This window comes from Bacillus rossius, chromosome 1 (assembly GCF_032445375.1).
Source record: "Bacillus rossius redtenbacheri isolate Brsri chromosome 1, Brsri_v3, whole genome shotgun sequence".
NCBI lineage: Eukaryota > Metazoa > Arthropoda > Insecta > Phasmatodea > Bacillidae > Bacillus > Bacillus rossius.
Genome location: NC_086330.1, coordinates 41,092,232 through 41,109,253, shown reverse-complemented (window position 1 = coordinate 41,109,253; position 17,022 = coordinate 41,092,232).

Sequence of the window (17,022 nt, the reverse complement as noted above, 5' to 3'; positions counted from 1 at the left end):
GCTCAACATCTACAGTTGGTTGATGAGAGACAAGCACTTTTGAAAGCTTGACCAGTAACTACAGTGTTGGTTTGCCGTAAGTTTTGATTGGGACACATGAATAGTTCACTGTAAAACTAATACTTTAAAGTCTACGGGAAAGAAAGAAAGTCGTTTTGCTGGTAAACAAATACTTCCAGGCTTTTTGTTGCTGTGCTGTCGTCACGTGTAAGTGCCGGACTGTAAAAAAAAATCATTACCATACACTGCAACAATTTCTAAATTATGTTTTTTGACATTTTGCAATTATAACAGATGTTTAATTCTGTACAAGATATAAGTATTTGCTATAAATAAGAATGTTAATGTTTCTCTTGTCCCAATGTTTACTTCGATTTTTAAGAAAATGAAATGATCAGCATGACATCGCTGCGCTGAGACAACCAGGACTGTAACAGATAACGGTAACGGTAAAAGATGCCGCGTTACTTTCCGCGCACCAACGCGTGCAGAGAAGCTTGTCTGGCTCGACCTTGTACCAGGCGAGTGACTACAAGGTCGACTCACACGTCTTCACTAAACAAATATTGGCCTCTGCGAATGGCAAGCTCAAACCTACAGCTCTCACGCAATAACATCTAAAACAGCCCCCAAGAAAAAAAGTGAAAACGGGTTTTAAAGCCCAATTTTTCATTGCAGCATTGTGTGAAAACTTAGTTTAGATTCGAATTGACATAGTAATTTGTTACTTTTGTTTTCTTCACGCTGCTTTGAATGTAATTGAAAATAACTTTGGAACATATAAAAAAATGTTTTAAAAATAATAAAACGAAAGTAAATCCATGGCATACTTTTCCTGTTTTTTTTTTCCTTCAAAAACAGTTATATGACATCTCTCTAAACTGAGTTTTGGTTTTTAACTATTAATCTTTAGTGCTGTTAAACTGAAGGTTACCCTTTAAATTTTATTTTATTTTTTAACTCTTTTCAGTAACTTGCTCAACTAGAAACGCCAAGTATCACTTTTTTTCCCCCCGCTACATAGTATCGGTCCCCGACAGAAGTGAGCTGATGCAACTATGAACGAGTTCTAGGTCGGTTAAAAACTGGTCGCACGAGGGTGGTTTTTTTGCCAAAACCGCAAAACAAAAACAAAATAATAATAATAATAATAATAATAATAAATACAGGGAAACCACGTACCATTCGCGAAAAGAGGAGGAAACTTTGAGAAAAAAAAATAAGAGCGTGTGTATGTAGCACAAGGCGGCGCGGGAAAATGATAGACATCTCTGGCAGCGGGCGCCAGAAACATAATAAAAACGCCTGCGGGGAAAACACACACACACACACACATATATATAAAAGTGTTCCGGGCGGGGGTTTAAGGAGGAGTGGGTTGTGCGGGTGGCCTACTGGGGAAGATAAAGGGGCAAGCGCTCGCGCGTTTAACGAACCGGCAAAGCGCGTGCAAACGTAGGCAAGCCGGCGCGTCGGGGGCTGCGTGTCGCGCCTCGGCTCCGGGAACAGGCCCGAGACTCCGGGCGACCCCTCCGGATCAATATGCGCGGGGGTCCCGGAACAGCCGTGCGGGGAGAGGGGAAGGGTTGGGGAGGAAAAAAAAACCCGGAGCATCGACACATGAGGAGCGGACCACCGCTGGCACCCCCGTCACCGCAGAACAGGTGAACGCACAGAAGCAAAGTTTTACTCTCAAGGTACAATTTTATTAATTACTAGCTAATGGTTTCCAATTGTTGTAATTTGTTTGATATAGTTACACATATATAAATCATTTTATTTCAATTTATATGTCCCTCTATAAATTCTACTACCTATATTTCTCTCTAAACATAATAATCTCTCTATATCTCTCTACCTTACTTTATCATTATTTATATATATATAAATATATATCTGTATCTGTATCATATATTACTATATCTTTATATCTATGTATATATATATCTGATTCCATATCCCTAGCTACATCTCTCTTCATTTTTCAATACATCTATAAAAATCCCTCGCTCTATCTCTCTATATTTCTCTATATTCTGTACCTCCATATCTTTATTTCTCTATACCTCTGTCTACATATCTATCTCTCTCAGTCTATATGTTCCTGTCTATATATTTATCTTTACAAAACAAAGACGAACACACATTTATTTATATATATATATACCTATCTATATTTTTATCTATCTCTTTACCTGCCACAGGTGTGACATAGGTGTATAAAAACAAAGGTACATAAAAACACTAGCGTATTCAAAAGCCACTTTGTGTTCAAATTTCAAAGCGAACGGTGGAGTACATTCGGAGATTTAATATTTTTAACGAACTAACATTATTTACATTTTTATTCATACAAATATTTGCTAGCGAAACCTTGCCAGCAGAAGGCGACAAACGCTATGACCTTATTGAAAGGAGAATATTTTTACAGTCAGTGGGGTGATCGATGGCAAGTTTGCATTATAGAACACTTGCATATTTGCGTACTTGCATTGTTGCACACTTGCATATAAGCAAACTTTCATTCTCGTATACTTGCAAACTTGCATACTTGCTTAATTTCTTACAAATTCATATACATCTATCTGTGAAGTTTCACTACACGAGCCCATTTGTGTTTTCCACACAGTATTTATTTAAAATGATGCAATAATTTTTTATGTATTAATATAAATAATCTAAATCCGAAAAGAGATTGCACGTTAACAAACAAGCAATTCTGATTGAGAAAATTATGGGCTCGCTGAATTTTTAAAACCAATGATAATAATTAATTTAAATAATTATGTTAAATCATTCCAACAAATACAGAAACATGAATAGATGTCTCGTAGCCACACCAGTTGAGTGGTCGCATCAGACCGACACGGTTTCGATTCCCTGCTCGAGTCAGCCCCGCATATTTGTCAAGCGGGAAACTCAAAAGACTTCGAGTGAGCCTGTGGGGTTTTCTCGGGGTACTCCTGTTCACTCTCACCTATTCATTTCGTAATGTTTTTTTTAACACTTGTGACAAGATTATATGGTGAACTGCGATGTAAATAAAATAACACACATAAGTGTGGCAATTATACACCACACAACACCGAAATGCAAGTTGATACGCCATTTAGCAGCGAAATGCAACTTAAATCATGCGATTAATCATCATTATTAATCCAAATTTAACTTGATCACCAAAAATTGGTTGTCTGTAAAGTTGGTTTACGGACGATAGTTTAACGTGACAACATCATAACAAAACTTTGATGAAATGATTGCATACTTTTATGAATAAAATTCAATAATTTTTATTGAATTATCACTATTGTGTATAGATACAAAGAAGGAGTGAAATGAAATCTACAATTTAATTAATAAATTTACTTTTATTAGCACTCATTAATTCAAATATGTTTATTACTTTAACGAAGAGATTAATTTAACTATAACTTTTATACATGTTTGCTATTTAACTTCTTCCAATCTGTGTTATTCTGTTAAGGATAGGACGATGATAGGAAAAGTAGGAAACGAATGGGAGTGTTTCAAGTTTAATGTGCATCGAAAAAATAAAATCGATGGTTGTTCCAATCGAGTGGAAGAGAGATAGATGCGGCGCAAGCGTACAATGATCGTAACGGGACACAGCGTAACGGGACAATGTGCGTAACAAAACACTTTTTCGTGCGTGCACCCGGCGTTCATCGATTTATTAGACGTTGTCACGTCAAAAAAGCTAACCTTTTGATATAAAACCAATGAATTTAATTAATTTAGCAGGAAATTTGTACCAAAATGTACGAAGTAAATATGTTGTAAATTAGTTTAATTTCTTTATCATGCAACTGTTTACATTACGACATCGGTAAATCTTCCAAACACATCAAATAAGTATTGGCACATTTTTTTATTATTTTTACTAGTAGTGAAACATGCGTAAAAACATAGTATACTATATAAAAGCAGTATCTAATAGCCGATAATTTGTTGATGTTTGTTTAATATTCCCTACTATTGTTACAAATGTGAAGTGTGTTGGTTTGTTTGTCCTTTAACGCAGCAACGCAGCAACGGATCTACATGATTTTGCATCCCTTAGGGAGCGAAAAGAATTAATTAGTTTTTAAAATAGAAAATCATAGGTGGTAGGTCATAGACTTACAAACAGTGAGTTTGTGTGTATATGACACAAACGCCATATGTTAGTGGCTCTTATCGTTTGGAGCAGGCTCCAAGGGTTCTCTAGCCCGATGCGGGGTCGACGTTGTGAGCGACGACACAGCTCCGGTACTAGCCCGGACAGCTAGTAGAGGTTGGATAGGCCTCCACCGAACCGCGGGTTCACTGGGTGATTGAGGGGTCCCAGTGAGATGTGGGAGAACGGGGTAGGCGCCAGCTATGCTGCATCTTTAGAGCTTGGGATGCAGCCACTAGTCTGGTTAGCTGAGTGAGGCAGGGGTGACGGTGGGGTCTATGCTGGGATAGGTAGCCTCAGCTTCTGGGCATAGCTGAATCTCTAACACCTCTCCTAATACAAGTATACGGTGTATCCGTATCCACGCCCGTGGGGGCCCCAGGCCGGCAGGGCCTAACGGCTAAGAGGGCTGGGTTAACAAATGAAAGGGGGAGAAATCCCTTTGACATTCGTGTCCGCCATATGGTAATATAGTAAGGTCTGACAACTTTTTATCCTTCTTCTTTGCGAAACCCAATCTCTTAGTGAAGCTCGCGGCTGATAGCGAACTAAAGGCGCTAATAAGAGTTTATTTTAGAACTTAGTGAATAGATTCCGTTGCCTTGAATTTCTAACGCATTATCGTTTGGTGCGTCGGTCACGTCTTGCCTAGGTTGCTAACTGCCTTCCCGCAAAATGAAGCTGCAGATTGGCGTTCGAGTTTCGTTGATTTGACAAGATTGTGCAATAAGTGGGAATTAAAAATCATAATTGTCCGTTTATCAAGTAATTGTCCTAGGAGTACTTCAGCTGGTATGCTATATTTACGAATCAACAGGATTAAAAAAAATTATAAAAAAATAAACACAGAATTCTCCTTTTTTTGAAAGCGAAATTAACCTAAAAATCCACATAATCTGGTCCCTTCTTATCAGCACTTCTCGTCTTTCACAAACACCAATGGCTGGCTCATAAGCTATAAATGCGCAGCTGCTCATATAGGAAGTGGGCCATCTAAAATAGGGTATAATTATAATTTAGACTGAAGCATTGACTTATAACCTGAATTTTTTTCTTTAGTATTTTCAGTTATCCTTAGATACATATTACGAATATTTTTTGTAATGTTCTATGACTGAAAATTATGCAAAACAAAATAATATATAAATATACCATAAATTAATCGTGTGTTTCAAAATTTTTAAAAAAATAATAATCTAAATTAATTAAAAAAGCTTAACATGAAAAAAATCTGCCATTTATAAAAAATTGTAAATAAGACTTAGTGCAAAAATTATGGCAGGAATGAGTTGTGTGTTTTCTCAGCGGCCACGTGTCCAGATGTTCAGAAACTATTGTTTTTCCCCAATTTTTCCTGTACGCCATTTTACCGAGTTTAAAAAAAGACTATTACATAAGTAATTGGTAAATTTTAATTAATATTTAATGATTTTAAAGAAAAACAAATGTTTTAGCATAATGTGTATGTGTATTATTTGAAAACTTAGGAACTTTATTGACAGTTATTATTACTAAAGGTAAAACATATTACTGGTTGTGGCAGTATTATGGCTGAGATTCCTGAACATTTACATAGTTGGTCAATTTTTCAAAAAAAAAAAAAATTCCTTATAAGTTATTTTATATCCTCCGATTAACCCTTATAGAGCTTTTCATTCAGCGTACGGTTCTGAATCGCAAAAGACTGTCTTAATGTATATATAACATAGACTATAAACGTTTATAAGTGAAGCTTAAATTTGGTAAATTAAATAAAGTAATTACTACCGTATGAGTGTGAAAATATATAGTCATACGAATTTTAAAAAATAATAATGGTACCCTTATATTCACAGATTATTATTAACCCACCCAAAAAGAATATGCAGTTTTAAATTAGTTATACGGTAGTCTAAGATATCTCGATTTAGTTGAAATTTTGGTTAGGTTAGTTGTTCCACATTTAAGAAAACGAAATATGTATGTGGTGTGTGTATATGTGTCTGTCTATATATATATATATATATATATATATATATATATATTGTCGCGGGTTGAAATTTTGCAGGGTTGTTGAAATCAAATTTAGGGACTTTACTGACGGGACTCTGGGCTGGCTGCTCTGTTCACTCGTCAGCGCAAGTGGCGTGACCATGTAATTGGGGCACGGGGCCGGCGCGGCGCGCTGCGGGCTTGCAGAATTTTGTTTGTTTGTTTGGCCGCGCGCTGGCGCAGCCACGGGCCGCAGTTACTGGGGCGCGCTGTCGTAACAAGCCGCGCGGTGTGGCCTGCACATTGGGGTAGAGGGAGGGTAGTCTTCCCAGATGTTCTAGTTAGTTGTTTAGTAAATTTGACTTCAATAACGAGCTTTTGTTATGGTAGGCGCGGCAGGGCGCGCGAATTTAAGCGCAAGTGAGTGGTGACTCGGGGCTCACTCAGGCGGAGGCTATGCGTCTCACCTGTGGTCACGAGTTGTTAGTTCGTTCGTGATGTAGGAATTCAAGCTGTCGGGCGGAAGCTATGGCCGACGCCAGAGGCCACGAGTCGTTTAATTTAAGTTAGGTCATAATGTAGTCATCTTCAAGCTTTCGGGCGGAGGCAATGGCCCTCGTCACTAGTCGTTTAGTTATAATTTTTAAAATGTAATGTTCGTTCGGATTTTAAGGGCAGGAGAGGCCCCTACGTTAGTTTTAAGTAATCGATCAAGAAAGGCTTTTCGGAAAATGTGAGTATGGACTTATCTTTGTTTTAATTTTAAGTATTAATTATGATTTGAGGTATTCGGAAGGACTAGGGAAGTGTTTAGTGAAGTTCTCTCATTCTCTCTCTTGTAAGGTCGTTCAATCGTTAAGGAAGTAAAGAAGAGTATTGTTTTAAATTTTAATCCCGATGTGTAAATGTTCGTCAAGAATGATGTTGATTATTTGACTTTAAGAATAAAATAATTTTAATTTAGTATTATGTTATTTTGCAAAATCTCCTTAGTTCAGCTCTCACCAGACATCCTGTACGGGATGACGAACCTATGATCCTAGGTACAGTAAAGTATTTTATGAAGTTAAGACTAGTTGATGCCAAGCGAGTTGTTTCTATGTAAAGAGCTACGATTCTCTCTCCCCCCTCTGAAGGTGGATCGTGACTGAAATGGCGGTGGCACCGGCTAGGTGCACGTGACAGAAATGGTGGAGGCGCCGGGTAGGTTCTATTTCTGGAGAGAGAGAGAGGTAGATTTTTATGTTTATTATTAAGTTAGTTTCAGCTTCTGATAGCAGGTTATTAAGAGTTTACTTGAGGAGAGGATTACGGAATTTAATCTAAGTGGAGGAAGTCTTTGAGATTTTTTTTTGACGTAACAGATGTTTATTTGAGTATACTTGTAAGGATAAAGTTTATAGTGATAAGTTGTTTTAAGTCGTTGAGTTTATCAGGGATTTTTACGTGAGGAGAATACGTTATAATTTAAATGATTAATAGAGATAATGCAAGTGGTTTAATTTAATTGAAATTAATTTTAAGATTGTAGGTTAAGAGAGTTAAAATTTAAAATAAAGTTTTTTTCGTAAATAGGAATTATTTTCAAGTGAAGTTTGTTTTGCTGTCGTGCGCGTAGGAGACGAGACGTACGAATTAAATCAGTCGAGGGAAGGATAAACGTTAGAAAGGAATTAAAGAGAAAACGAGAGTTTATGTAAAAGAGAGTTATAGAATTTATAGTGATGTTTTGTTTTAATTAGAAAAATGTTGAGAGTTGTTTCAGAACGACACGTCAGTGGACGTGGCAGAATGAACACGTGACGGGGAGGTGCTGAGACCTAGCGGAGAACGGAGGAACCGCAAGCGAGGGTTGGCGCACCTGATGGAATTCGGTGACGTCACGGGCTCATACGGAGACGTGGACAGGCCGTGACCTTGTTTTGATCAGCTGTACGGTAACTTAGCGATAAGAAAATAGACTATTGGTTAAATAAATTTAAATTTAAGTGTGTTTTAGGAGAAGAGGAACTTTCAGTATGTAAGTAATTTAATTTAAGAAGTGTATGATGTATAGGCTAGAAGTGTTTCGTTGTAAGTTGTTTATGTTTTTGTTAGTTAAATTCTACCTCGGTTTTAAAAATATTTTTTTGGGATTTGTAAACATTATTAAGGAGGTACACTATAAAATCGATAAGCATTGAGAAAACTGGGAAGGCTAGATTTTGTGTGTAGAGGGAATTTACTCCAAAAGAACAGAGAGACAAAATTAATGTTTTCATTAGGGCGAGGGACCCTAAGGTGAGGCGTTGTGTCCCTGGGAAGAAAGGGAATTGTAGCGCAGACCATAGGAGATGGGCTGACTACGGAATTAAGGGTCAGGAGAATCCTGAGAGTTGTGAGTAGTTTGGGGCAGGAGTTCCCCATGGTAGTACCGAAGTGGCTATCCTGTATGGGATAGGGTACCATTTCAATGAAGTTTGTTGGTGGGGTTAGAGCCCCCTGTGTAGTGGGCCTATAGCAGATAGGCACTACAGTGAAATTTTTGGTTATTTTGTGAGGTAAATTCCCTGGAGGTTAAGTAAGATTGGATTCAGTTAGGAAGGAGGGAAATGAGAAACATTGCTGTAGAGAGTTAGTGTACTTGCCTAATGTGAAATTGAATTTTACTAAATTAATTTAGGAGAAAGTTTTGTTCGGTAAATAAATAATAATGGAAGATAGCTAGATAATTAATTAATTTTTTTTTGAGTAAGGTGTTTTAAGTAATGAAATAAAATAAGGTGAAGTAATTTGAATAATTGGGGAGGAGTTTCTTTAAGAGTTTAGATAATTGTTTTTGAATTTATTGAGATATTCAGCCAGTGAAGTTTGAGTGTGAGAGATACAGTGAGATTTTAAGGAAATCGGTTGTTTATTAATTAGGACAAATGAGATTTTATGATTAAGAGTCAGTAAGCATAGTTAAAATTTACGACATGATATTTGTTGACAGTTTACAGTTATTAAGGAGAAAACAGAGTAATCTATTTATTTTTATTTTAATGGTTTGAAGATAAGATTATGAATTTTTTTTTGGAAGTTTCTTTGGCATGTTGGAATAATTTTTTTTGATTTTTAGAATTTACAGAGAAAATTTAATTGATTTACATTAGTTTGGAAGTATGGAGGTTTAGTGTTCGATTAGCCCTAACTTGATGGTCGGATCCCAAAAGAATGCCGTAAAACCGATAGCCAATTGAGAGGAATGCGGTAGGCGCTTGTGTAGAGAGGGGTTGTGGGAAAACTCCTTGGGACTGATGGCAGATCAGGGGCCCTAAATAGTGTGTGATGCTGTAAAACCAGTGCAGAGAAAGCCTGGTATGCTTAAATTTTTGGGCACAGGTTATGTAAACCTGGGGTTCCATGGGATTTAGTCATGTTAGCTGCTGTGAGACATTAAGATTTCCAGGCTCCATAGTAAATTCAATGTAAATTTTTGTTTTCTTAAAATAATAAATTTGTTTTTAATTTTTTTGAGATATTTGATTTGTAACAGTGAATACAGACCCCGAGGAATAAGAGTTGTCATGATGTGAGAGGAGAAGGTGGTAGGCCTAAAGGGTACAGGCACCACAGAGGTTATTTGTATTGCATAATTTAAATATAAGGAAACTTGAGAATTTGAAATTTTGTTGTTGGGTTGGACACCCATAAGAAGAGTATAGGCAGAATTTTATTGTTATAAGACGTCTAATTTAATTGAAAAGAAGAAAGTTTAAAGATGCAAGGTAACATTATTATTGTAATAATTGAAAGAGATTAAGAGGTAGAGAGAAATAGGCAGTTTTTGTTTGTAAGTACTAAAGTTTACATATAGAAATTTAGTAACTAAGAATGAATAATAAGTTAAGTCTAGTGTAAAAGTTTTTTTTAAGTTTGTTAAGTTAAGAGTCACAAGTAAATTTTTTTTGAGAGAGAATGTCTTTGATAGGAAGTATTAGAAACTTATGGGAATTTTAGGGTAACATAAATAATGTAGGTAATGAATAATAAATAGATGGTAGGTCTTAAGTTAGGATTAACATTTGAAGCAGAATTTAATTAAGAAGAAGGAAAATAAATAGGCCTAATGAAAAGAACAAAAAAGGATTTTATGGTAAAGCATTTTTTTAAGTAATAAACAATGAATAATAATGTTGTTTCAGGGTAATGTGTACTAATAATACAATTTTTTTTTTAGGACCAAAGAACAGGAATTTTGTAATTTAAATTAACATGTATTTTTGAAACTGTTACAGATTCCTTAAGATGAGCTGAGCAGCAGTCCAGTTTACAAGATGACAAGAGTTCGAGAGACAAGATACAAGATCACTGAAACAAGAGCCAAGACTGAAGATTCAAGAGAAGAGAAAGCTGGCAGCCATGGACTTACAAGTGGAGATTAATAAGGTCATGTAAAGTTTTATTTTTTTTTATGGAAGACAGTAACTGGAGTTTTTTTTTGTTATAAACATTATTTACAGAACTTTTTAGGTTATAGTAATGTAATGGAAATAGTGAGTTGTGGTAGCTGTCAAAAAGAACTAATACCTTAAGTTTAATTTTTAAAGTTAATTTTCTTAATTTACAGAGGGATTAGTAGTTTTTTTTAAACCTTATTTAGGTTGGAATTTAAATACAATAGCTTATTATAAATGTGTACGAACAGTTCAAGTTCACAGTACTGATAGGTAGGTCAGATGATCTTATTGATTTTGATGATTTGTTGTTTTGAGTTGATTTTTAAGTGTTGTGAATTAGACAATGAAATAGTTCTGAAAACTTAAATTATTTCAAGCTAAGAAATAGTAAAGTTAATTGTAACTCAAAGGACACCAGAATTTAATTTTTTTTTTGAATTAGTAATGTTTGAAAATTTTATACTTTACAAGAAAGGTTATAAACAAACAGATCGGATGGAACAAGGATGCAGTAAATCACAATTTCATTTAGAATTATTGATTAGCTTTTGAGGTTATGAAGTAAAAGTAATTATAGTTTAAAAGTTTGAATAAAAAAAAATGTTTTTTTTTTATTTGTTTGAAATAGAAAGTTTAAAAGTTAATTAGTCATGATCTAGGTGGGTGATGGGGTGGGAATTGGCCACTCTTTTTCCCTATAACCTCCCTAACATGGCCTTCTATTACATCTAACAGAAAAAAAAGAAGAAAAAGAAGACTTATTAAGTATTAGTTAGAATGTTTTTTTATGAAGATACCTGATGAACATTTTTTTATTGTTGGGAAGAATAGTAGCAAGATTAATCAGATGTTTTACTCAGAAGAAGAAGAAGATAAAGCAGTTTTATGACTCGACAAGCCAGAGATTGGTGTTTCCCCTCTGCGCTTCTATTGACTACGTTGTTTACTCTCATGGGATAGCTGGTTCGGCACCATGGAGAGAGATTGGTGGGCATTGTGGTTGCCCCCAGAAGAAAAGAAGAGTAGAAGAGGTTATGGGTGGGTCATGTGAACTGACCTTCAACCCAGTTACTTCGTGGGGACTATTTGCTGTATAGAGAAGATCAAGACTCAAGAGTTAGGGAAAATCATTGGAGGTCATGTTTCCCTTCCTTAAGTTTTTCCTATCAAATTATTTGCCTGATTAGATTATGCTAAGGGTGGGATACTTTATGTTAGCAGTTGAATTAATTAATTTTATTTTTTTGTGTGTTTGCATCCTTGCCCATCGATTGCAGTTTAGTAGTTAGTTTTGTATTTGTCAGGCGTGATGGTAATGCCTGTTGATGATGTTTCAGAATTGTAATCTGTTCGTGATGAGGATGGCACAACTCCGAAGCAGATGTGGGGAGAAGTTGTGAGCTGCCCTGGAAGCCAGTCCAGTAGCTGTTGGAGTTGAGTGGTGTTTGCTGATGGCCAGCCCAGGGAGCTACTCTTCTCGACAACACTGACTTCGAGGAGTTGCACCAACCTTCACGAGATAAGAGTTTAATTAATTGAAACACTGTAAGGACACTTAATTTTTTTTGAAGAACGAAAGAAGTATGGTAATAAACGGAAACCGAAAAAAAAAAAATAATAATAATTATCAAGAATTTGCACATTGTTTAACGAATACTGAGAAACTAAGAACAGTAATTTAATTTGTAAAGAGAGCTTCACTAACAGAACAATTTTTTTAGAATTGAGAACTCGAGCCTCTGAAGGTTCCTGTGAGAACAAACCAGATAAAAGTTTTACATTTAATTTTATGAATACTTGTTGTTTTAAAATAAATCTTATGCAGAATCTAGATGTATGTTCAGACAGCAAGGAACTAAGAAAATTATTATTTTTGTGAAATGAGGAATTTATAGTTATGGTTTAATGGAAAAAGACAATTTGTAATTTTGAGGTAGCTCGATGGGGCTCGAGCTCTGTGAGGGGAGGGTTATGTCGCGGGTTGAAATTTTGCAGGGTTGTTGAAATCAAATTTAGGGACTTTACTGACGGGACTCTGGGCTGGCTGCTCTGTTCACTCGTCAGCGCAAGTGGCGTGACCATGTAATTGGGGCACGGGGCCGGCGCGGCGCGCTGCGGGCTTGCAGAATTTTGTTTGTTTGTTTGGCCGCGCGCTGGCGCAGCCACGGGCCGCAGTTACTGGGGCGCGCTGTCGTAACAAGCCGCGCGGTGTGGCCTGCACATTGGGGTAGAGGGAGGGTAGTCTTCCCAGATGTTCTAGTTAGTTGTTTAGTAAATTTGACTTCAATAACGAGCTTTTGTTATGGTAGGCGCGGCAGGGCGCGCGAATTTAAGCGCAAGTGAGTGGTGACTCGGGGCTCACTCAGGCGGAGGCTATGCGTCTCACCTGTGGTCACGAGTTGTTAGTTCGTTCGTGATGTAGGAATTCAAGCTGTCGGGCGGAAGCTATGGCCGACGCCAGAGGCCACGAGTCGTTTAATTTAAGTTAGGTCATAATGTAGTCATCTTCAAGCTTTCGGGCGGAGGCAATGGCCCTCGTCACTAGTCGTTTAGTTATAATTTTTAAAATGTAATGTTCGTTCGGATTTTAAGGGCAGGAGAGGCCCCTACGTTAGTTTTAAGTAATCGATCAAGAAAGGCTTTTCGGAAAATGTGAGTATGGACTTATCTTTGTTTTAATTTTAAGTATTAATTATGATTTGAGGTATTCGGAAGGACTAGGGAAGTGTTTAGTGAAGTTCTCTCATTCTCTCTCTTGTAAGGTCGTTCAATCGTTAAGGAAGTAAAGAAGAGTATTGTTTTAAATTTTAATCCCGATGTGTAAATGTTCGTCAAGAATGATGTTGATTATTTGACTTTAAGAATAAAATAATTTTAATTTAGTATTATGTTATTTTGCAAAATCTCCTTAGTTCAGCTCTCACCAGACATACTGTACGGGATGACGAACCTATGATCCTAGGTACAGTAAAGTATTTTATGAAGTTAAGACTAGTTGATGCCAAGCGAGTTGTTTCTATGTAAAGAGCTACGATTCTCTCTCCCCCCTCTGAAGGTGGATCGTGACTGAAATGGCGGTGGCACCGGCTAGGTGCACGTGACAATATATATATATATCCAGAAAGAATAATTCCAAAGTTGCAAGAATGTGTAATTACCAAGCGGGTACTTTAAGGAATTCTCAAATTTAGTACAAGCCATAAAACAAATTGTTATGCAATTGCTTTATGTTCGTCTGTTCATCTCACTTAAAAAAATTACAAATAAAAGTCGCTGTTTTGAAAACTAAGTTCTAATATTCCTATATCTGCCTTGCAAACACATTTCATGCACTCACACGTGTGAATAAACAAACGTAAAACTATATAAACAAAATGTTGTTTGAGCACAAACAAATGACCATTTTTTTAAAATCTGCAGCACACATTTAACTCTTATTTATTTATTTATTTTTTTAGCGGCGAAAGCTGGAAAACAAATGATCGGGCTTTTCACCAGTAAAGGGTGGAAATGTTGTTTGAGTGAGGTGGTGGTTGGGAAGGGGGGGGGGAAATGGGTTTTGGATTTCGCACAGCAGTTCGTTGACGACATAATCCCACCGCAGCCCAGGTGTGGGTGATGCGGGGGGGGGGGGGGGGAGGGTGGTTGGCTGGTCACAAACATCCCTCCTACGTGAACTCAATAGCCCTGTGACGAGGCGGGCGCGTGGTTTACAAGCGTCGAACACGCGATGCGCGACAAAAGCGACGCGCGCTCGTGCGCACCCCTACACCACCCGGGTAATGGTGCAGTTATCCAGCTGCACTGCTTAGTTTAACAGCTTGACCAAACCTACACAGCGGGTTCGCTAGCTTCCTTAATATCCTTGCAAAATTCTTCGATTTGTCTTTAGTCGAATGAGGGCCCTTAAACGTACTAAAATTTCACCAAGAATCCTTCAAATCTCCTTTAAAAAAAAGCTATGGACAAATGCGACGGACAACGTTTGGCGCATGCGCGGTACATTTAGCGAATTCCGGATCACGTGATTAAATTTTGTAAATAAAAAAATTTATTTTTTTTTTTTATTTATATATATATATTATTTTGTGTTTCACCTTTAAAACTGAAAACGTGTGTTTCCTTGTCTTTCTTTTAACTTACAAAGAAAACGTTAACGTGATAAAATTAAATGTTAAGGCTTCAGTATTCAGATATACCTATATCATGCTGGGGTTAGATGTGTGTTGCAGAGATGTCATTAACTATTTGACATTGTGATTTCCGTGAGTGATGTTGTGATATTACAAATTTCTACCTCATAATAGTTGTTCTAGGCGACGAATTAAAGGGGTCCTTGAGAAGTCCTTAACTTTTGATTGCACGAGAGGGTACGGAACATGACAGTTCATCGAGTAGTGAAGGTGTTATTTTATCCCCCCCCCCCCCCAAGTGCATATAAACTATTATAGCACGCTTGCATGGCGCAGCTAAACTAGATCTAGACTCGGTCTCAAACGCCACGTTAATTTTTTTTTCGTTATTATTTTAGTTTTAGGGTTATTTTCTATAATTTTAACTTAATAACTCCGGTACATTTGTTGTTGTGCCACACATATTTTGAACCTATATTCATTTAATGTAATATCGTGGGTGCAAAAATAGGCGCGTAAGTGATGATAATTACGTAGACTTGCGCGCCTTTTAACTCCCAATATACAACAATGAAATAACATATTTTGGTAGAATTTGTGACAGGAGAATAAATACGACAAGGGTGGTAAAATTTTATAAATATCCATTAAATAAAAATAACTGCTGAAAAACTAAAAAAAATAACAATGCGTGTGAGACAAGCCTTAAGTGAATATGATTAGGTAAAACAATTGAAAACATTTCCCCGAGTGAGAAGAATCTGCGTTTCAGGTTACAAAAAATCGATTTTGTACATCTTGAATCGATAGTATTTTTTATGTATAAGTTTCGGTGTTTAAAGAAACGTTTTTAATATAAAATTGCAATTAACCTAAACTACTAAACTAGCACGACTACTACAACTAAACTAGTTTCAGAAAATGCTTTAAGACAGTCATATTTTGAAATGTTCAGAAAATACTTTAAGGCAGTCATATTTAGAAATTATTACCTGGCTGATAATGATGGCATTTTTAGGTTACAAGTTAATTTATGTATTGTTTTCGCCTAGAATAGATCGGTAAATTTATTTTTGAATTTCACTGTTTTTTTTTATTGGTCTATCATATACCACACAATATTCTTTATTGAAATCAACTTAAACCCAATCATACAAAAAATCATCAATAAGAAGGTAGCGAACACGATGAAGAACTGAACCTTGAGATTGCAACGGAAAAGTTTGTGATTTTTTTCAAACAAATTTCTGTGAAATGTTCTACGTCGTTAATATGATCCGGAAGAACGTCTCATTAGCGCTCTGTATCTTCCCAGTCTTAGGTCGGGACAAGAATCAAAGAAAAAACTTAAAGTTTAAAAAAAATCCCACTTTTATCGTTGAATAAACTAAAAAATTAAAACATAAAATTAAAATTCAATTTTTCTCCAACAGCCAAATGATGAAACACAACTCTGTATAAGTAAAAACATGGAGTGCTTGATATAATTTGCCTTAAATTTTTTATCAGCAATAAAAATATAATTTGCAATGGATATTCTATCACTAATTTTAGTATATAGTCAAAACAAAAATTTTAAGATATATTCATTTAGAAAATTTTAGGAATTTGTTATTGCGGAAATGAATATTTGAACTTAAAAAATAATAATGAACTTAAACTTATTAAAATTAGTAACGGGGTGCTTCAGAGACGCATATCTGTAGGATTCGCAAGCGGGGCCCACGGAAATTTACAAGGAGGTTGGGGGGGATAATTTTGTACGTGGGGTTAACCAACACATCATATCTGGTTGCGGTGACCGTATGCTGTACACTGCCCATATTTTGGCCCTACATGCATGCAATAACAAGAAAACTTTAAAATATACCTACAGATAGTTTTCCATAAGACATTGTACTACATTAAAAATGTTTCACAGTCACGCTTGTGTAAGTGCAGGCAGGCGCACCCCCCCCCCCCCTCCCTTAGTGAGGGACTTCTTATTTCCAGGGTTGTCCGGGCCCCTCTGGCACACCCGCCACCCCTCCCCTCACGGGATATACCTCCAGGGGGTGTTTAATATCATTTGTCTATCATAAATTTTATTATATAGTCATAATGAAAATGAAAGAAGACAGAACCCCACTCTTTTAGTTACACAGAGTTGTTGTGCATTATTTGGCTGTTGGACTTAATATTATTTAAACATTTTAGTTCATTCAAAGATAAAAGCTGTTTTTTATTTTTAAAATCACAAGTTTATTTATAATTTCTTGCCTCAAAATAAAAAAAAAATATTGGATACGAGAAACTGAAACAAATTAAAACATTAAATATT